We start from the raw sequence: 22,838 nt of genomic DNA on the forward strand, positions 1-22,838 counted from the left end.
TAACCAACTAAAAAGGAAGCCTGTCATGAACTACAGTAAGGACCACTTGAGTCACGGACTGATGCCTTACAGGCAAAAAAAGGGAAAGGGTTGAAACAAACTACAAAGGAAGAGGGGTAAGAAAGGGGCATAATACTTCTACATTTACATTCTGAATCCGAACATGTTATAGCTGGAAGGGGCCTTGCCTATTCATCAACCAGTCCAAAGCTCTTACTGTACAGATGAGGAATCTGAGGCCCAGAGAAGTTGTACGTGTCCATGGTGCAAGCTACTTGGCAGGAGAACCAGGACTAGAACTCGAGTCTTCCAGCTCCCAGTCCAGCCCTGGGCAGTTCTCTACCACCAGCCCCTCCCCAGCAAGCCTGTATGTAGCAAAGGTTTTGATCACCCACAAAAGCTCTGGGAAAAACAATCAAATGAGTCTAGGCATTTAAATATTTTAAATTACTCAAATAAACATGATCATTTGTGAACCACAACCTTCTGGCAATCAGACTGCATAAGGGCACTGGTGTCCATCCAAAGAGTAAATATTTGAAGAGCTTAATTTCTTCCTAGGTTTTAATATTAAGATAAATGTAAATAGAAATTTTAATATCTGCTTTCTAGTGGGTCATCTTGTATGCAAAGGTGCATAGACTCGGCACTTAGGGGACCACTTTCCTAATACCCCTTGCCTTCTACCCAAGATACAGGCCTCTGTTTATGGAGGGAAAAAAAGTCAAAGCATTGGCTTAAAAATCAGAAACAAGTAGGTAAAGGAGAAAGGCAATCTCCAGAAAATGCGGGGAAATGCCCAAAGAAATTGGAAAGTTGTAATCTAACTAGAGATCTCTATAGAATTCCATGTGCTCCTTCCAGTAGTAACTTTCGTCTGCCAGAATCACTAAAATTGAAAACAAAACACAAGTTAACCATATCTGATGTGATTATGAGGCCAGGGTGGGTCACACCAGCTTAAAGTTCACAACTCCATAGAAAATCCAAGAAAGTTTATGTGATTGTTACCCATTGCTCATTGTATTCTGTGAAATATAGTACAGCATCAAAAAGGCAACCCACGTCATCTAGAGGTGTGGTCCACAGTGGTCGGGGAGCAAGGAATGAGCACTGCTTTTCTTGACACCTACTATGTGCCAAGCACTCTGTTAGGTGCTTTGTTTCATTTGTTTTCAAAGGAATTGTAGAATTGGGGAGGTACCTTGATCCCCGTGTAACAGATGAAAAACTTGGCCAAAGAGAGTCATGGAGTCCAGATCTGTACTGGTGGGTTTGGAAACCCACAGCAGCTTCCGTGGAGGCCATGGAAGACAAACAAAATGGATTCCCCACTCTGTGAAAGTGTGTCAAGGGAGCCGTTCTCTGATAGCAAGGTTTCAAATGCAGTGCCTGGAACTGCCTTTTAGGTTCCACGTGGCAAGATGGATGAAGTATTACCTTGGCTCGGGAACAGAGATTGCTGCTCTCAACAGGGGCGTTTTAGGCACAGGTAGGATTGACTCCTGCAAAGACAATGGGTGTCGTAAGAGGCCTCAGTGAAGTGGAGAGGCCAAAGGGTTGGAGCCACCCGGCGACACTGGGCCTCTACCTTCAAAGGACTCCTCAACGGCCAATTTCAAGGCCAGAGCCCCACACCCTGGTCTTCAGTAAGGGCAGGCTTCTCATTCAAAATTCTTTTGGGACCAGATAGATGATGGTTTTCCTTTGTGGCAAAGGTGCCTCTCAACACAATAAAGACACTCAGGTTAAAAATAACCTCACAGAAATTCTCGTTCAGCCAAAACAGTCCCAGCTAGGGATCTGCTGGAGGAACCTGTTACAGAGCTTCCAAAGCCAAACCACAGCCGCTCCCAGCCCTGCAAAGAGCGGGTAACAAACTCTGGTCTTCCTTGTACTAGGGACGGGAATGAGAGTCAAGAGGGCTGGAATTGACACACAAATGATCCCAAAGCAGTAATAACAGAAATCACTTTATGCAAGAACTGAGACACACTGAGGCTGCTCTCAGTGTTAGGTAGAGAAGAGTGTGCCCACCCAGTTATATAGAAAACAGTGTGCTCACTTTGGGGCAGGACAGTGAATAGAAAATCAATGTCAACATCACCGCCTCACAAAGAGGGTTGTTTTCAAAAACTGCCAGCAAGACCACAAGTGGATTTGCAAAAACATTTGCATGGCTTCTGGTTGCAGAAATGCTGAAAGGATTTGTGCTACACTCTGCTCCCAAGTGCACAGAAGTTCCTTTCTACCCGAACCCTGAGACCCAAAATATGAGGAAACATAGCGCCAGCAGTTCTTATGTTCTCCCTGGCTGTGACCCCTTCTCTTCCTGGGAGTTGGGCCAAAAGCACAGTATTACTTACTGATCAAATAACCAACACCCAAAGATACCTGGGAGTGACCACACGTCAATTAAGGTTCACTGGAATCAAAAGCAAAATGGAATCACCATTTGCTTGGTGCAGGCTGGCTGGGTTTAAGATACAGAAGTATCTTAGCTTTGCACTTAGAAGAAAAGCTCATTTCAATTTCTTTTTTTTTAAATTGGGTGCAGCAAGAAGAGTACAAAGGTTAGAAAAGAGACAAAGAGCTTGAGATCCTGAGAAAGATAAAAGGCAAATGATTTAAATTAAACATACGGGAAACATTAAAGAAGGGAAGGGCATGAAACAATCCTAGAGATATAAACATACAACAAAGAAAAGTTGTTTGATCATGGGGCAAGCCATGTGAATAAATAAAATACCGTAAATGCACTAAAGGAAAAAAAAAATTAAAGAAGAAAAAAGTTTCTTTCCAACTTCCATTCTAAGGAATGGAACTTCCTTAGTTCTTTTCCTTGGTACAACTACTGCTCACATGCTTAACAGCTAAATTCAGCTTTGAAAAACCTCTGTAACATTCTCTAGTTTGTTTTTTTTTTTTAGTTTAAGTGAACCAGTCATTTACTATCAGTGGATAAATTCTGTTAAGTGGGTGGGTTTGTTTTGAGTAGCTGTGAATAAGGGCAAGGGTGATTTTATTTTATTTTTTTGTTCCTGTCATCTAAAATTTTCTCCCTTAAAAAAAAAAATCTGTGGGTGTTTTACAGGAGTCCAAGGCAAATCGATCGAAGAGTGGTTTGAATATTTTTAAACAAACCCAGTTTGTATTTCCCTTGTCTCTAAATCAAAAGCCTATACCACCTTTTCTCAAAGGTATTTCTGTAGCACTTTCTGGCTGAGTTTGTACACCCCTATAGAATTGTTACTATTATTTAAACTTCCATGAAATGCACTTCAACTGGCAGGCATGTGCGTCGTGAAATTAAAAGTGTGTTACGGGAGAAACAAACCTTAAGCTGGGCACAAGGATGGACAACGATGCGCAATGCTACAGATGGCAGCGGGAGCCTGAGACAATGTGTAGTTCCTTTCTATTCTGTTTTGCCCCATTGTGTTCTGAATAGACCAAATCACTGCCCAGCTTCAGGGCCCCACTGCTGAAAGGCCCCATTGTAAGTGATATGCTTTCCAGAGCAGAGTGAAGGTTGCTGTAGTAACCTTCACCATGAATTTCCTGACCAGGGTGATGAAAATCTCCACTGAATTGTGACAGGACTACAGTTACAAACAAGACAGCACATGAACAGGGGCCTCCCCATTTAGGGGATCTTTTTTTTATCTGAACATAACCCACTACCTGCTGCCTAAATCATCCACATAGCCAAAGAAGGGACTGAATTTCTAGAAGCCAGAGCTTGAAGAGTGAACCTGTACAGTATCTTCCCCTAGACTGGGGGGTGGTGGGAAAATGGGAGTTTGCAGACCAAGGGGAGTTTGGGGTCCCACAGTTCATGACTTGTTTCAGCAGCCACCATGTTTGCTGAGTTGAGAATGCACTTTTCTAGAGCTGAGCAGGGGCTGCACGGGTACCCATGGTCCAAATAGCACAAGCAAAGAATAATCCCGCACTTCGCTGGGAGAAAACAGTTCAGGATTCGGCACATAAAGAGTGCCCCTTTTATATGAAGAAAAGGCAGTCACCCCAATTTCCCAGATGGAACACTAAACCAGAATCAAAATCCCTGTCCAGTGAGTTCTACTGAGGGCTCACTATGTACCAAGCAACATTCTAAGGTCTTTACATGTATTAAATCATTTAATTGTGTCAGCAAACCTATAAGGCCAGCATTATTATTAATTCCCATTTTAAGGACGAGGAAGCCCTGGCAGAAAGAAGTTACATCCTTTACCCCAGATCAACACCAGTGAACAAATATTCTGCTTCCAGAATCTACACTCGTAATCCCTTCTTTCTTGAGCTTTTTCCACATAGGCATTGGGCATTTGGATCTGGAGTTCTGGAGCTTAGGAGCAAGAAATGGGCCAGGAGTCCACCATTGGCTACTACAAGTTCTCATCATGGGCATGAGCAGGAAGCCAACAGGAGGTAAGAAAACTGAGGATGGGAAGCATTTCATCTGTTCGTTCATTCATTCATTCATTCCAATAGTTATGGGCCTACCAGGAGTCAAGCGCTATTCTAAGCACTGGGGTAACACCTGCAGACCATACAGACAAGACTTTGGCTTTCATCAAGCTTACTTTCTCATTAGTGAGGCAGAAAACCAACAGATGGAACAGAGAGACAGGAAAAAGAGAGGCGGCCGCAGGAAAGCCAGAAGGGCAAGCGGAGGAGCACTTGGGACAAGAAACAGACAGCCAAGATGGACTGCCCATCAGAGGGTGCAGCCCAGGTCACCCAGAAAAACTGTCCTCCTTCCAAAGGGCACGGGCCCAAACTACTTTAGTCAGATCCTCATCCAGTAAGAGAACTAACACCACCTCTTATTTGTATATTGCTTCCAGTGTCTCACTACTTCGCCATTCATCATCCCATGCGAGCCCTAAAGCAACTCAGCGAGGCAGGCAGTGAGCAGGAATAATTATCTCCATTTTACAGCTTGGACAGGCTGCCAGAACTTCCCTGATACTTTAGAGGACCCCAAAGGAATGGTGGAGATGCGGGGAGGACTGAAAAGCTAATTTGTGGTTGGGCTCACAGCTTCGGGGAATGTCCCTCTGTTTATCCGTCTAGCATGATAATGGCTATGTCATTTATTGCTGGGTTATTATTAAGCCAGGCTGTGAGTCGCTCTGTGTGCTGGATCTCGCCTACTTAGAAAGCAAGAGGGGGCAGGAGGAGGGAACCAGAAGCAGAGGCAGAGCCAGGCTGCTTTTAACCGAGAGACGGGGGGCGGGGACAAACAGCTCTTTAAAAACACAATTTCTAAGCATACTTAAAGGTAGAAATTCCAGCCTAAGAGCCTCTTTGCTTGGTAACACACCACCCTTAAGAAAGGGCAAAATTATCAAGACGTTGAAGAGCAGGAGATGTCAGGCTGTGGATGAAGGCCTACTCCGTGCCAACTTCTAAGTAAGACGAGGAATTACAGTAATTCAGCCCACAGCCATTTCCCATTTTAACTGATGTTTCCTGTTTTCTATGCTAGGCATCGTAAGAATATTCAGAACCAGACCCGGAGTTCACAGGCCGTCCCTTCACTGGGGTACGTTCTTTTCTGTTCACTCATCGCATTATGTGTGACTTTACAACCCAAAACAGATCTGTTTTCCTACTGACCTCAATTTGCGGCCACCATTACTGCTGCTGAGAGAATTCTTGGCTCTCTGGGGCTGAGATGCGGAGAAGAACAATCTCACCTAGCAGTTCCCTGGGCCTGTTGCCCTTGAAATAGAGCCTGGACCTGTTGGTTGGTGTCTCTGCAGGAATCATCCACATCCGGCCATTTGACTTGGGAGTAAGAATGAGGGGGCAGGAGGGGGCCAGAAGTCTCTTTCCAGCCCTTTCAGCTGATTGCTGACCCATCCCAGGGTAGATGAAACAACTGGGCATTTTGTTCAATTTGTTTTTGATGGTAGGATAATGAAAGGATTTTTTTTTTTTTTTTTTTTGGTAGGCGGGCCTCTCACTGTTGTGGCCTCTCCCGTGGCGAAGCACAGGCTCCGGACCCGCTGGCTCAGTGGCCATGGCTCACGGGCCCAGCCGCTCTGCAGCACGTGGGATCCTCCCAGACCAGGGCACGAACCCACGTCCCCTGCATCGGCAGGCAGACTCTCAACCACTGCGCCACCAGGGAAGCCCGAAAGGATGGTTTTAAAAAAAACCTTTTATTTTGAAATAATCTCAACATTTCAGAAAAGTTAAAAAAAATTCTTATATTCTACCAATTTGTAACATTTTGTCACGTTTGCTTCCCCTCTGTCCCTCTCTCTGTCTCTGTGTATATATAGTTTTTTTTAATCTAAACCATTTAAAAATAGGTTGTATACATCATGCCCTTTTATTCCTTAATACTTCAGTATGTATTTCCTAAAAAGGGAATTTTCTTATATAACCAGAGTAAACAACTTCAGGAAATGTCACATTAATACTTTTTATCCAAGTCAATATTCCAATTTCATCAATTATCCCAATAATGTCCTTTGACAAGATTTTTTTTTTCCTGGTGCAAGATCACGTATCGCATTTCGTTTTTGTATTTGTTTAGTTTCCTTTAATTTCTAACAGCTTTTTAGCTTTCCTTTGTCTTTTATGATGTTGACATTTTAAAGAATTCGGGCCAGTTATTTTATAGAATCTCTCTCAGTTTGGGTTTGTGTGATGTTTCCCCATAATAGATTCAGCTTTTGCATGTTGGGCTAGAATTCGAGTCAAGTGATTTTGTGTCCTTCTCAGGGTATCACATCTGGAGGTACATCATGTTTGTGGGCGGTATTCATTTTTATCATTTCATTAAGTACTGTCCCATTTCTCCACTATATTATTTCTATTTTTTATTCCTATTGTAACTGCTAAGCAATTTGTGGGGAGATAAAAATGTGAGACTATGTACCTATTCTGCACCTCATCAAATTCTGACAACCAGCTTTGACAGAATTAAAATTTCAAGCCCCGTTATTTGGGACTCAGGGAGAACGCCTTATTCTCAGAAGCTGCGTGTTTCAGACAGACAAGGGCTATGGAGCATCTCTGTGGGTTTCTCAGAGACGTGGTAGCTGGTTTCCTCACACCTGCTGGGTTCCAGATAGGCTGAGGGGGCAGGGGGCTGCCTTCCTCATCTGTGACACCAAGTTCCACCTCCACAGGGTGTGGAATAATGCATTCCTAGAAGTGGAACTGAAAACCAGAAGTATGAGTCAGGGTGATTCTTTTTTTTTTTTTTTCCCCAGGGTGATTCTTAATGGCCCAGATAGCCCCATAGAAAGATGCATACAAGGAAATCAGGTCTGTCCATATGCAAAGCTGTTACGTGTGGGACGTGTCTCTGGTTCCCTCCATCAATGTGCCTATGAGCCTCATTCCCCACACCAATCCCATCCCTCCTCTCTTCTTTAGCTGCAGTGCTGCTGAATGAGTATCTATTTAAAAGGTGGACATGGAGTTGGTCCTTTTGGATCAGAGAGCTTAAAGCCAGGTGGGGACAAGGGGGTCAAGGGCAAAGAACAACATGGTGGAAAGGGTGAAATCCAACTGAGCAGCTCCAAGAGGCTGCCCACAATTGTTCTTGAGCCACAAAGAGGGAAGACCTTCTTTATGCCCTACCTTCCATTCCAGCCATTCTCGTTCCCATGAGGGAGTCTGCCACCACCTGAGATCGCCAACAGTTTCTTTTGGCTAAAAATGATTGTGTAGAAATATTACCTCAGAGGACTTTATTATACAAGAGCTACCAGTAGATGGTCACTTCCACAACCGGAGTGGCCAGGACAGAACCTTAGAAAGAAGCCCGAACCGTCTCTACAGCAGATTAGCACAGAAAGGAAGACCAGGGAGCTTATTCGGCAACCAAAGATTCTCTTGCCGTGTCAATATTACACAAGCCTGGAGCCCCTTCCTGAAATATATATGTAGGCTAGTGATTTATTTATTTATTTATTTTTTGCAGTACGCAGGCCTCTCACTGTTGTGGCCTCTCCCGTTGCGGAGCACAGGCTCTGGACATGCAGGCTCAGCGGCCATGGCTCACGTGCCCAGCCGCTCCGCGGCATGTGGGATCTTCCCAAACCGGGGCACGAACCCGTGTCCCCTGCATTGGCAGGCGGATTCTCAACCACTGCGCCACCAGGGAAGCCCGAGGCTAGTGATTTTTAAGAACGACTGCTGAAACACCATTAGAAAAATTAAAGTTTTACACTTTTTAGGTAAAAAGTTTACATTTAAGAATTTTCTGGGACTTCCCTGGTGGCGCAGTGAGTAAGACTCCACGCTCCCAACGCAGGGGGCCCAGGTTCGATCCCTGGTCAGGGAACTAGATCCCACACGCATGCTGCAACTAAGAGTTCGTATGCCACAACTAAGGAGCCTTGGAGCTGCAACTAAGACCCAGCGCAACCAAATACATAAATAAATATTTAAAAAAAAAGAATTTTCTTCTCTTAACTAGAGTAACGGGCTATAAAGTATACTCCAAAATTCCTAAAGATTCATAAACATAAATGAGAATTGGCATCGATAATAGTAATTTCAGCGATGGCAGTCTTTTAATAACAACTGCTCTTGTGGTCTTTTTCCTGAACCTCATCCTATGTTTTTCACTTATTCAGTCATTCACTGATTCAATCATTTTAGCCCCATCAAAAACACGTGTGCTGGGCTTCCCTGGTGGCGCGGTGGTTGAGAGTCCACCTACCGATGCAGGGGACACAGGTTCGTGCCCCGGTCCGGGATGATCCCACGTGCCACGGTGCGGCTGGGCCCGTGAGCCATGGCCGCTGAGCCTGCGCGTCCAGAGCCTGTGCTCTGCAACGGGGGAGGCCACAGCAGTGAGAGGCCCGCGTACCGCAAAAAACAAAACAAAACAAAAAAAAAACCCCACGTCTGCTAGGGCAAAGTGAGAGTAGCATCGACATATATACACTACCAAATGTAAAACAGTTAGCTAGTGGGAAGCAGCTGCATAGCACAGGGAGATCAGCTTGTGCTCTAAGACGACCTGGGGGGTGGGATAGAGAGGGTGGGAGGGAGACGCAAGAGAGAGGAGATATAGGGAAATATGTACACATGTATGCATATGGCTGATTCACTTTGGTGTACAACAGAATCTAACACAGTATTGTGAAGCAATTACACTCCAATAAAGATCTATTAAAAAAAAACAAACAAAAAACACCTCTGCTAGGTACTGTGCCAGGCCCTGGGGATATATTGATTTTATTTTATTTTTTTAAGATAGAAAGGTTTACCAATTAATTACCTAAGTATGCAGTGGTAGTTCCAGTGTGAAGAATGAATTTTGTTGCCATAATGTTCAATTCTTTTATTACGTAAAAATACTGAATGCGCTGGTGACTACTAAAAAAAAAGAATGCAAATGCACTTCACACCTAATTGTGATATATTACCCCTACCTGCCAGGTAAGCTGAGAAGACAGAAATCATTGATCTTCGCAGACAACTGAATTCTAACCTGATGACCCCATTTCAAGAACTCTGTAGTTAATTTCATTTTAGAAACACCAGCCCAAACTCTGTCAGACAACAATCAGCTATAATCATCATTTATGCCATTTAAATGAAGTTGGCTACATTTTCTCTAAAAATTGTTCTGTTCCACCTCAAACACTGCTTTTAAAAAAATCTCAATGCCCAGCTGTAAGACTCAGCAATTTGGTGTGAGGTATACGATACTATCTCCCACCTGGCATAAGGTTTTAAATATCCTAACTGGAATCTCTAAATCTTTAATGTAAGAGCTTTGTCACATATACTTTGTTGCCACTGAGAAGCTGAAAAGGCATTTGAGCAACTGTTTGCTACAGATCAATTAGCTACATTATAATTTATCATCAAGTAAAGCCCAGGCATTTAATGCCTGGGCTTCGGGTCCCCTTGAATCTCTCCTAGATAATCTAGGGCAGCTCTTCCCAACCAGTAGGTCTGACAAGACCAGTCCTTGGAGAAAGGCTGAGGGTGGACTGGGCTTTCCTGTTCCCAGGGCTCTGTCCGCCCTGCCCACACCGAAGGCCATCCCCTTTCCTAACTCTTTACGGGCAAAAGACACCACCAAAAGTTTAAACCATTTAACAGGCTGCACCACCACTCTCACTCACCCATCCTCCCCACCCACCCCTCTCTCTGACTTAATCACAGAGGAAGTGAATCTACCTCTGGTGCTGTCAGTTTTTAAAATCTGGAAGTGGGTCACATGATGTAAAAAGGAAGTTGACGCTGGTTGAAGACAATAAGCTAGTTGGCAGATCTAGAAACCCGAGGTGGCTTACTAGCTATAAGCCTTCCAGTAGTCTAATTTAAAAAGAAATTCCAAAAGTGCTCACCTTGGGTTGGAGGTATGGTTACGAAGAATGTGGGTAGGCTGTTTGGAAGGGCTCATAGACTAACTCTAGGGGAACATTCAAATGATAAAATCACAATCATAACAAGAGTAACAGAAATAACAAACTCTTTGAGAGGGCTTATTTTTTTCTCTTTACATTTTAGCAGTGACAGCATATAAATCCTCAGAATTTGTTTAAAATGTCTCCTTGGGACTTCCCTGGAGGTCCAGTGGCTAAGACTCTGCACTTCCAATGCAGGGGGCACAGGTATGATCCCTGGTCGGGGAAACACACACACACACACACACACACACACACACACACACACACACACACACACACACACACACACACACACACACACTCCCCTCAATTAAGGACCTACATTAGTTAATGTACACAACAGCCCAGGAAGCATTCTCTTTGGAGGAAAATGTGGACTCCAAATTACTATGTATATGGACATTTGAGCACTTAAAAATAAGTTCCCGGGCTTCCCTGGTGGCGCAGTGGTTGAGAGTCCGCCTGCCGATGCAGGGGACACGGGTTCGTGCCCCGGTCCAGGAAGATCCCACATGCCGCGGAGTGCCTGGGCCCGTGAGCCATGGCCGCTGAGCCTGCGCGTCCGGAGCCTGTGCTCCGCAACGGGAGAGGCCACAACACTGAGAGGCCCGTGTACCGCAAAAAAAAAAAAAAAGTTCCCCGTTTATATTATGACAACTTGGCAGTCACTAGAGTTTACCTTCTCTTTCCTCTGAAATGTCCTCGTTCCTAGGAAATCTTATCCCCCTCGGCTGCAATCTTGAAGGCTACCCTTCATTTGTGATGCACTCATGCCCCTCAGAGATTTAACAGGAGCCTGGAAATTGGGTGAAAGCACTTGGGACCCTCAGCGGTGTCTTCAGGGCTAATGCTGGAGGCTATCATTTAAATTGAGAAGATTCTCTTGGATGTTGGAAGGAATAAAGTGAGTAACGACCACTCTCAGCACTGGGGCCAACTTTATTATCACTAAGTCCATATTCTGCCGTGACTTGGCAGACAGCAAAAGCCCAGGACTGGGAGCTGGAAGAACGGACCCACATTTCCTCTTCTGCCACTTACTGGCTGGGTGGCCTGGGGGATTTACTTAAACTCTCTTGTTCCCACCCTCTCAGGGTTGTTCGTGAGGGATCAGTGAGGTAAAAGACAGGAAGTCCTTTGTAAACTGGTGCCATATAAATGAGTTACTGTGATGACATCAAGAGAGAATCAGGGATACCATTTGATTAACTTCTCCGAATTTACACCCTCACACTAATTATGAATACTTTGCAAAATGTACCTTCCCCCCTTCCTCAAACCTGTTTCTAAAATAGTGCAAAGAACACCTAAAAAAGGGTAATGCCTCCACTGGAGGAAATGAGGATGGGATCTGGCTCAAACCTCAGGCAGGTCCTGGGCAGGATGAGCATCGATGTGGGGAAAGGTGAAGCAGGAAAAGGTTAGAAACAGTACACCGTGAAGTGAACAGAAACCATCAGCCAATGAGGAGATCAGTTAGCTACTGAAGTAAGATTTAGGAGGTATCCAGATAACTAAGGTGCTTTCCTAAATGTCTGGAGAGAGCAGTCAATCCAAAATATAACTTCTATATGATTAACAGAGACATTAATGTGTCACCTTGATATGGCAGCATGCTATGAAAGCACGCTGACAAGGCAAGAGCAGCAGGGTAGTGTGTAGGGGTGGAAAAGGCCAGTGCTTACAAGTCAGACCACTTTAGCTGGGTGATCACAGAAGCCACTTAAGGCCACTTGGTCTCACTTTCCTCATCCACGAAAAGAGTGTCACAACCAAACTCAAAGGACCATTAAGAGAAATGTGCTAAACCTGGGACCCATCTCGATGGCTGGGTTTGACATGCTGTCTTGACATTAATTAGATGTAAATACAACTGATTCTCTGACTTGACTGTGAGTGCCATGTGGACAGGGAAATCTGTCCCCTTTTCTCTGAATCTCCAGAGTCCACCTAGCACAGTGCTTGGCAGCCCTCAGGGCTTGGGCTTGATTGATCTTATTAAATTTATAATAGAACAATGAGATGTAAAGTGCATTATAAACTGAATATACAAGGTCTACACATATGTAAAGATAAGGTATTGAAGGCAAATAAGACTTTTGGCAATTCAAATGTAAAAATGGTGTTGGAAGGTAAGGACCGGTCAAGGTATCTCCACTTCTGCCCAAGAGAAAATGACATTGTGGCCAGGGCCTATGACTTTAGTCTGCTAGCCTAGAGCATCTCTAGGGTGGAGAAAGGAAATGCTCTCAGCAGTTGTCTGGTGAGACTAGCCCTTAGCATCACTCCAAGCTACCTACCATATTAACTGATTCTCACATAAAAGAAAATGTGACACCCTGGTTGGTTTTTCTAGAAACCAGCTTAACAGGTAAGCTCCATGCTGCAAAGAAAGCCTTCAATTTCAGATTCCAATCAAGTCTAAATCTGACTGGTAGAATCAGCTGCCAACTTGATGAAATCCATTGTCTGAAACACAAAAGCGAGAGGCTACGGTGCCTTCTAGATTTCCCCTTGGAGTAAGCAGTATAACCCACAGCTGGGTTATGTCTCCAAGTACTGGCACCGAGGCACAAACATCTCCTTTAATTTGGCCCTCTACAGACCTTGCAAGAGTGGTGGCACAATTTACCATACACGCAACTGGCACAAAGTCAGCACTCTAATGAAGCCTGTTATACTAAAGCAGCCCTGCAGGCTCTCCCAATAAAATACGACCACCAGGAATATAATGGTTCCTTTCCTGAATATATGGCACTTCACAGCTAAGAGTTTTCACATACATTATCCTATTGGAGTGATGGCTGAAGTCCAGTCAGTCCTCAATATCCGCAGATTCCATATCCACAGATTCAACCAGCTGCAGACCAAAAATATTGGGGAAAAAAATTCCAGAAAGTCCCAAAAAGCAAACTTGAATTTGCCACATGCTGGCATCTATTTACATAGCATTTACACTGTACTAGGAATTATACGTAATCTAAAGATGATTTAAAGTACATGGGAGGTTGTACTAGGTTATATGCAAATACTATGCTATTTTAAATAAAGGAACTTGAGCATCAGAGGATATTGGTACCTGCAGAGGTCCTGGAACCAGTCCCCCAAGAATACCAAGAGACAACTGCAGTTGTAAGGCAAGCATCTCTATTTCCATTTTCTAAATGAGGAAAGTAATGGTCAGGTACTTGGCCAAGGTCACATATAAAGCAAAAGGCAGAGTGGATTCTTACTCCACTGTTTCAGGTAGCCTCTTTTCATCTCTTCACAAAACTGGGGTGATAGTGACCCTGAGAAATAGTGAGCTGAAATATTTCTTAGTTCTAGAGTTTTCCTTTAGATTTCTGAAGCCCAGTGAAAATTTTACAAAGGCTGTTAAGGGAAAGGGCTGGGACTTCCCTGGTGGCACAGTGGTTAAGAATCCGCCTGCTAATGCAGGCGGATTTGAGCCCTGGTCTGGGAAGATCCCACATGCCGCGGAGCAACTAAGGCCATGCGCCACAACTACTGAGGCTGAGAGCCACAACTACTGAGCCCACAGGCCACAACTACTGAAGCCTGCACGCTTAAAGCCCGTGCTCCGCAACGAGAAGCCACCGCAATGAGAAGCCCGCGCACTGCAACGAAGAGTAGCCCCCGCTCACCGCAACTAGAGAAAGCCCGTGCACAGCAGCGAAGACCCAACGCAGCCAAAAATAAATAATAATTTTTTTTAAAAAGAGGGGCTGTCTTCTAACTACTTAGGTATTACACAAAATAAATCATAATGTGACTTTTGCCTTTTTCATTTTCTCTACTCCAATGACAGTTGTTATCTTCTTTTCAGAAAAGCTTTCCTCTCAAGAGGGCTCTGTTGAAACTGCCCTGGTTCGGGTAGAAATGGCCAAGGATCCAAGCTCCCAGTTCGTAAGTACAGATAAGTGGCGACTATGAATGCAAAATTACTTACTCATGTAAATTAAGTTATAAACTGAGCTATTCACTGACTTGGCTCAAATCAAATTTTAGAAAAATAGAATTCGTCATTAAATGCCTTCCTTACATTTGTAATGTGCTCTGTAATTTTAGAAAGCACCTTCACAGCCTTGTGAAGTTGATATTACTATCCTCAGTTTATAGATCAGGAAACTGAAGCTTTCAGAGGTTAAGAAACTGGCCCCAGGTTGCAGTCAAGCCTCCTTTAAATGAACACAGATTTTCTAAATGTACAGGACAGTATCACCCCTTCCACAGAACCTATTCCAGGATTGGCTTTGGTTGGGTGGTTTTTAGGGAAGTCTAAGGAAACAAGGGTTTGCTCTAGATTGGGCGCTGTCAGAAAGCGTGGCAATTCTATGATTGAGTATCTCAATAAATGTTATCTACAGGGAGCGCTGACTGGAGGACAGAGAGCGCTGACTGGAGGACAGAGAGGACCATAAAACGGTAAAGAAGCAGTGGCTGCTCCTACTAGCGGGGGAGAAGACGTCTGGTGGGTATCGTGGGTTGTACGGGAACTCTGTTTTAGTCTGTGCTTAGATGAAATTCCGCTGCGGGCTTGCTTGGCCTCACTTGACCATGGTTTCAGAGGGACCTTGTCTGGGGCCAGGGGTGTGAGCACCAGGCCGGCTCCAACAGCACCGAGGTCTAGTTGTGTCAGGCCAGAGGAGGTCAGCACTTGCTTCTTCATTCTCAAACAGCTGCCTCTGAGCAGCCTTCACATCGAACAGAAAGTCAAAAAGGTCATTCAATAATAATTTAATTCAAACAAAACCTTTCCTTAGTGAAACCAAAAATATCATCAGCACTAAACTGCCCCAGGAGCTCCCTGACAGACTGGATAAGCCTTGAGTCACAATCTTCCTGCACTGACTTGTCTCTCTTCCTCCCTTACCGTCAGCTCCTGGGCAGACAGGAGGCTGAACGGTGGGAGCACCTGTGCATTGCTCCCCAGCGTCTGTGCTTCCCTTCCTTGAGTGACACAATCTCTGGCTTTTAGTTGGGCACATAGCTACTCACAATAAAGAATTCATTCCCAGATCCTTGTGCACCTAGGTGTGGCCAGGTGACGGAAGTGGAAGGGGTGTGTGCAAGTCTTAGGATGCGTCATAAAGAAGGGAGGGGGCGTGACCCCCTTACCGCCCTTGCTCCAAACTCCAAGTTGGCAGGTGGTGGCCATAGCCCAGAAGGACCAGTGCCACACCCTGGGGCTGGCAGAGCAGAAATGGAAGGGAGCCTGCACCCCAGACAACTGCAGGGCTCCACACCAACCCTGCACTGCCTACATCCAGGATGTTAAATGGGAGAGAAATAAACACTCACACCCGGAACAAACAATAAAGCCCACTGGTAACTGCATCTGCATAGTCTCGGGTGGGACTGTTTTCTCCCCATTTAAATGTAATAAAATTAAACTTAATTCCAGAAGTTCTTCTAGAGCGCCAGGCTACAGAATCTGTTTATAATAATGGTGTATATTGGTATGCTTTCTTTGTTGTTGCTATGCTTATTAATTGTTTTATGAGTGTATTTATGGCTTACCTAATTACACAGTATATTTCTAATTTTTACCTTTTTGTCTCACTCCCAATAAACCAGAGCCCTTTGATAGGGGCAAAAAGATACTGCACAAATATCTGTTTCAATGAACCTTTAAAGACTCTGTCATGTAATCTTATTTTAACTTCTACTACTTCATCTATTCACTTCTCATCCTCCTGGGAGATATTCACATTTATGGAGGGACGAAAATATATACACCTCAGTGAAACTGCAAACTGCTATGCAACTGCTCCCCAGGTTGGCAAAACCTCAAATATTAAATTTGTGAGTGGCAAGATTTTAAATATATAAAAATGCCTTTGTTTGTAAAAGGCCTCAAGGGGCTGTTTTCACTGTTGATTCATCATATCCCTCACATCTGTAAGACCATTTGCAATTTAGAAAGTGCTTTCATACTCATCATGTCTTAGTCCTCATAGTCAGGCTAGATATTAGTAATTTACGTGTAACAAACAAGGAGCTAGAAGTTCTGAGAGGGTGAGTTACTTGCTCAAGAAGCCATCCACCCAAAATTCCCTGTGGATGGCCCTTTGGGTTACGAGCAACGTGGCAGTAAGCTTTCTGGTACCTGCATCTATGCACCTTGAGCTAACATCTCTGTGGGAGGGATTCTGACACGGAATCTCTGATCAGGGATTTGAGGATGGGGTGTGAGCAAGTAGCAGGGCACTGGGAAAGCAGTGCTGTCAGGGAAACACAGGAGAGCACAGAGACAGAAGGCTGAAGGAGCAGGCCTGACTAGATCAACGTTCCCAGTTTTATGTAGCTGGCAATGTAGGCCACTGCTTTCTAACTTCAGAGTGAAACTAAGTCCAAGTGGACATTGCCCAGGGGTGCTGCCGTGATGACCTGGGTGGTGGCCACGCTCCAGCACCTTGGGTAGCACTTGAGCCTGGTTAGCCAACCAGATCCGCCAGCAACTGCATTAATACCTTGGGTGCCAGAAGGATGAGGCTCTGCAGAGTTGTTTTCTATTGGAAGAACAAGCAGATAACAGCAGCTGGGACTGACCACAGTGGGAAAGGGACAGAGATAGCAGCAGACTCTGTCTCTCAAATTAGATCTACATTCATCCCGATTATAATTCTGACATTTCCTTCTCGCCTTCACTCTCAGGGTTTGCTTCGATTATTCCCAAACCCCTAATCTAGCCCTTTGGATGAGTATGCAATTTATCGTTGATTCCAGTGAGTTTAAAACAAACCCTCTACAGGAATTTGTTTATAACTTCTCTATTTTTAAATTTATTTATGTTTTATTTCCAGTGGGATAGAATGGCAAAGAGCTCTGGCCCCAAGAGTCAGAAAACCTGGAAGAAGAAAGAGAAAGAAGATGGAAAAGGAGGGGAAAGGGAATGAATATGTATTGTGCACCAGCTCTGAGCCAGGCACCGTACATACATTGTCTGATGTTCATCCTCACAATGATCCTACAAGAACGGGGTTGTTGGTTCACTGCTGATGAGAAAACGGAGCTTTGAGAAGTTGAGTGTCTTGTCCAAACACTAACCCCCACTCCCAGCAAAAAAACCAAAAGGACTGAAATTCAGTTCTGCCCCGTCACGGGATTTTCCATTGTTCCAAGGTTGTGAAAACCAAATCAGGTAATAGATGCAAAAGCCAGCTACTAAAGGGTTAAGAGAACATTATGAGGATGATGCCAGGACCTGGCAGCTTATGTTCACAAAGAATATGTGAGTCTCCCTCGAGGTCAGCCAGTGGCCCAGTCTCAGCCTGGGGGGTGGCCTGGAACGGACCTGAATGAAGGGCCTGGAGGGCTGTGTCAGAAGTCCACTTAGGGCTTCCCTGGTGGCGCAGTGGTTAAGAATCTGCCTGCCAACGCAGGAGACACGGGTTCGAGCCCTGGTCTGGGAGGATCCCACATGCCACGGAGCAACTAAGCCCGTGCGCCACAACTACCGAGCCTGCGCTCTAGAGCCCGCGAGCCACAACTACTGAGCCCGCGTGCCACAACTACTGAAGCCCACGCACCTAGAGCCTGTGCTCAGCAACAAGAGAAGCCACTGCTATGAGAAGCCCGCACACCACAACAAAGAGTAGCCCCCGCACAGCAACAAATACCCAATGCAGCCAAAAAAAAAAAAAAAAAAAGAAGTCCACTTAGGTGAGTGGATGCCATGCCCTGAGACAACTATACACCATTTAGAGGAATCTTCTCAGAAGGCTGTGGGCCAAAATTTTCTTTCTTCCCCATTTTTTCTTTAAAAATATCTTTAATCCCCATGGATTTCCAAGGTTGCCCTGAGACAACTATACACCATTTAGAGGAAACTTCTCAGAAGGCTGTGGGCCAAAATTTTCTTTTTTCCCCATTTTCCCTTTAAAAATATCTTTAATCCCCATGGATTTCCAAGGTTGCTCTTCACTTTCTTCCATATCATTTCCAGTTTATTACTCTCCTTTCCAGCACAATACAGCATCTTTTGAGTTAATTCATGAGAGACAAAGAAAGAAAAACTTGTCTCTAAGGCCTTGTTTATGTTCCCCCCCAAAATAACACATATATATATAATACACAGATAGATATTACATCCCTGTACACACACACTCACTCTCACATCTTCCAACAGGCTGATAACAAGCCCTGAGTCCCTCCTCCCCCGACATCCAATCCTACTGGTTCTACCTCAGACCCGTTCCTCCACTCTGCCCGCTCCTGTCTATTCTCACAGCCACAACTTACTCGAGCTCTCACTATTTCTCACCTGCAACAGCACCCTAACTGCTCTTTTCGGTCAGTTCCCCACCTGCTGCTGCTTGGTCCTGTGCACCCACCCTGCATGATTACTTAAGTGAGCTGTTGGTATTACTGGAGATAGCAGCAGTTTCCTAACCCTCCCCGAGAGCACATTACACGGGTGAGTTAACTAGTGGGCCCATTACAGCAGCAAGCCCACTGCTGCCGTGAGCCCTAAGGCAATAAGGTGTAGCACATAAGTGTCTGCTGTGGGTTGAACTGTGTCCCCCTCCAAAAACAGGGTATGTTAAAGTCCTAACCCCCCAGTACTTGTAATGTGACCTGACTTGGAAAAAGGGTTTTTGTAGATGTAATCAAGTTAAAAGGAGGTCACTAGGTGGGACTTAATCCAGTAACGCTGATGTCCTTATAAGAAGAGGAGAAGAGACAGAGACACAGCGAGAAGGCCATGTGACGACAAAGGCAGAGATTGGAGTGATGGAACAGATCCTCCCCAGAGCCTTCAGGGAGAGCATGATCTGACCAAATTTGGATTCTCGCCTCCTAAAGTGGGAGAGTAAGCTTCTGTTGTCTTAGGCCACCCAGTTTTTGATAATCTGTTACAGCAGCCCTAGGAAACTAAAACAGTATCTAAAGAAAGGTGGGAAGAGATGATCATCAAGAAAGAAGCCTTCAGGGCTTCCCTGGTGGCGCAGTGGTTGAGAGTCCACCTGCCGATGCAGGGGACACGGGTTCATGCCCCGGTCCGGGAAGATCCCACATGCCGCGGAGCGGCTGGGCCTGTGACCCATGGTCGCTGAGCCTGCGCGTCCGGAGCCTGTGCTCTGCAGTGGGAGAGGCCACGGCAGTGAGAGGCCCGCGTACCGCAAAAAAAAAAAAAAAAGAAAGAAAGAAAGAAGTCTTCAAATCAAAACAACTCTACTTCACAAGTTTGCCTCTGCTAATTTCTTACCTTCTCCATAAGAAGTCAGGGGCCTCCACGTTACGGTTCCAAAGAACAAACCTGATTACCTCATTCCCTTTTTTGTTATAAAACCCCTCCATTTTCTATATGACAAACTCCAAGCCCCTAATAGCCATGTAAAACCTTCAGAATCTGGTCCCAACCCATTTCTCCAGCACATCACCAACATCCCCTCCTCTCGACATTTCTCCTTGCACGCTGACCTCCAGCCATCACACTGCCCTGGAGTCCAGGGACTGATTCTCATGCACAGTTGACAACAGGCACAGTGGTGACAACCATCCTGGGTGTCCACCAGCTGGAACCAGCCCATAACGTCCTTTCTCTGAAGACCGAAGTCCAGGCAGTGCTGAATCAGGCAGAAGGATCTGTGGCTCTGAGGACAGAAGTCACAGGGGTTACCACATCAGAAGCAAAATTTGGTGGGTTTATCAGGCAGTATCAGTTGGTCATATTGCAGCATTCTATTTCCTCTCTGAATTCACATTGAGCATTCACCAATCAGTAAGTTACTGAGTCATCTACAATGTGCTTAGCCCTGTGCTAAGGACACACAGAAAAGTTTAGGAGGCATAGTTGCGTTCACTCATCAAATGTGTTTGGTCTCGATGGGGAAAGGACTAACGTGCAACATGCTCATGATGCAGGCAGCAGAGTTAATTCTATGGCTTATTCCAAAAACTGGAAGAGTTCAGAGAAGGGAAGTGACAAGTGTGAAGCGCAGTAGTCAGGAAAGAGTAGGTGAAGGAATGGGAACTTAGGCTGGGCCTGGCAGATGCACAGGACTTGGTTGGCCAATCGGAGGAGGGGGGCTTTCCAGGGACAACACAAATAAGGCACGGAAGCAGAAGAAGCAAGTCATCACTACTGCTAGGGACACCTAGTGCTCAAAGCACCATTCTTTTTTTTTTTTTTTTTTTTTAAAGATACATTTTACCTTTGGAATTATTAATTGATCTGTAGGATGCTACTGTGATGCTTTTTTTTTTTTTTGGCTGTACTGTGATGCTTGCGGGATCTTAGTTCCCTAACCAGGGATCGAACCCAGGCCCTCGGCAGTGAAAGGGCCAAGTCCTAACCACTGGACCACCAAGGAATTCCCCAAAGCACCATTTTTTCCCCCACCGGTTGTCAAATAACCCTTTATTATTTTTCTTTGCAGTTCTTAACTAGCTGGGCATTCCACTGCACCACTGTTGATGTCATCTATGATGTCGTGAGGGTGGCAGCCATGGACACTGCAGCCCACAGACTGGGTGGTCACCAAGATCTCTTTAATGGTTCCAGAGAGTTCTCTAGCTAAAGATCGATGCCGCATCTGTCAGGCAATGTTGATAATCTCATCAAAAGTGATGTTTCCACTGTGTTTAATGTTTTTCTGCTTCTTTTTTTCTCTTGATGGTTCCTTGAGGGCTCTGATGGTCAGGGCAGAGGCAGAAGATACCACCTCGATCTGGGCCTGTCCTGAATTGTCAGTTTCACTGTAATCCTCATACCCTTCCAATCACCAGTTGCCTTGGCGATGTCATCACCAACGTTTTTTGGAGACAGACCCAGGGGGCCAATCTTGGGGCCAGGGCAGACGTGGCACCAACTTCCCCACCAGTGCACCTCAGCTACACGACTTTGATCTCGTTGGGGTCAAACTTAGGTGGCACGGTAGAGGTAGCTGGTGTCGGATGAACCCAGATTCGGGACGACCAATGAAAGTCAAAGCACCGTTCTTGATTAGTTTAGTTCACAGAAGGAGCCTCCAGACAGCAACATCAGCAACACCTGGAAACTTATTAGAAAGCAAAGTCCTGGCGCCACCCCAGACCTACTGAATGAGATGCTCTGGGGGTGAGAGTGGGACCAGCCATTGGTGTTTTTATGAATTCTCCAAGTGATGATGATGCAGGCTAAAGTTTTTGAGAACCACTGCTCTAAGGAGAAGACATGTTACAAATAAACTTATAATATCTATTCCTACAGAAGAAACTTTCAAATCATCTCTAACTGGAATTCATTTCATTCTTGATATAAGCTCAATGGTGGTCCAGCAACATGTACCCAGCACCAAGGCAGAGACAGTGTGTGCACACGTGAGTGTGTGTGTACACACAGACCAAATCAGTTGTCTGTCGGGAAGTTACTGTTAATATAACATCTGAGAAAGATCTAAAAAAATTAATTATTTAAGGAAGCAACACAGGACTGATGTGATGGTCCTATGGGACAGGAAATTTTATATACTGAAGATAAAGAAAGTGATTTGACCATGGTTACTTAGGACCCAGAAATAATAATAGGAATATACTAGATACAACTGCTTCCCTTGTCATCCCACCACCCTTCTGTGATCATCTGGTGATCAGTTCTCTTATTTCCACACACTGGAGGTGAGATCTGCACACTCTGTTGTGTTCTAACCTTCTGTACTTGAGGGCCGCTGTCAACTCCCTATTTTCAGCACTCCTGCCAAATGGAGGTTGGGTTTGTTTTGATTTGTGTTGGGTCTACAGCTCCTCGTTAAGTAAACTAGGACTCCGTGTCTGGGCAATGCATTCAAGAAGAGAAAAATAGAAGGAATCAAAGTGAATTGTAGGGAGGGAAGGAGGGGGAAGTTCCCTGGAAGTCTAAAAGTAGGAAGCAAGGATGGTATTTTTGGCTTGGAACTTTCTGTACCACATGAAATTATGAGAATGACTTAATTGTTCCTGTGCATTTGAAACCGGAGAGACCATAATGGCTGGGTTACACCCAGACGGACTGGAACAGGACTTAGACAGGGTGGCCTCCTGCCAACAAAACCTGCTCTGCAGACATGAGTGACTGAGTCGTTCATGTTTTCAGGGTTGGGCTGTCTGCTGACCGCTGGCTTTGCTCTTCTCCCTCAATCTCCCTGGAGTAGACAGGGTGCTGTGTTACAGAGGGCTGCTATTTCAGGGGTAACCGGAGGGGCAGTGGGCTCCAGAAAGCCTGGGTTCTATCTAGTGGCTTTGTGCACTGAAGCAACTACATTTACTTCTGTTTCCTCATGTGCTGAATTAGAAGGGCAAACTATGTGCCTTGGCTATTTCATAGAACGCTGGAGGAGAGAATAAAATGAGGGAATAGGTACAAAGAACATCCTTTGGAAAGTTAAGATTGTTATGCTATTGAGAGTTACTCCTGGACTCTCTCTTGTTTTCACATAGCATCTTTTGCAACCCTCTTCTTATGATGGA

At 45.0% G+C, this 22,838-nt stretch overlaps 1 protein-coding gene and 1 pseudogene across 2 annotated transcripts in view; both read right to left on the minus strand.

Annotated features, from left to right (window-relative positions):
- The window catches only part of MYO1E (myosin IE), a 206,799-nt gene that overhangs the window by 132,407 nt on the left and 51,554 nt on the right, over positions 1 to 22,838 (minus strand). The window lies entirely within an intron of this gene.
- On the minus strand, positions 20,757 to 21,356 carry LOC309802243 (large ribosomal subunit protein uL11-like; annotated as a pseudogene). The gene has a single exon. The product of its transcript is annotated as a large ribosomal subunit protein uL11-like (transcript).

The sequence above is a fragment of the Mesoplodon mirus genome (assembly GCF_964341445.2).
Source record: "Mesoplodon mirus genome assembly, chromosome: 4".
NCBI classification, from domain to species: domain Eukaryota; kingdom Metazoa; phylum Chordata; class Mammalia; order Artiodactyla; family Ziphiidae; genus Mesoplodon; species Mesoplodon mirus.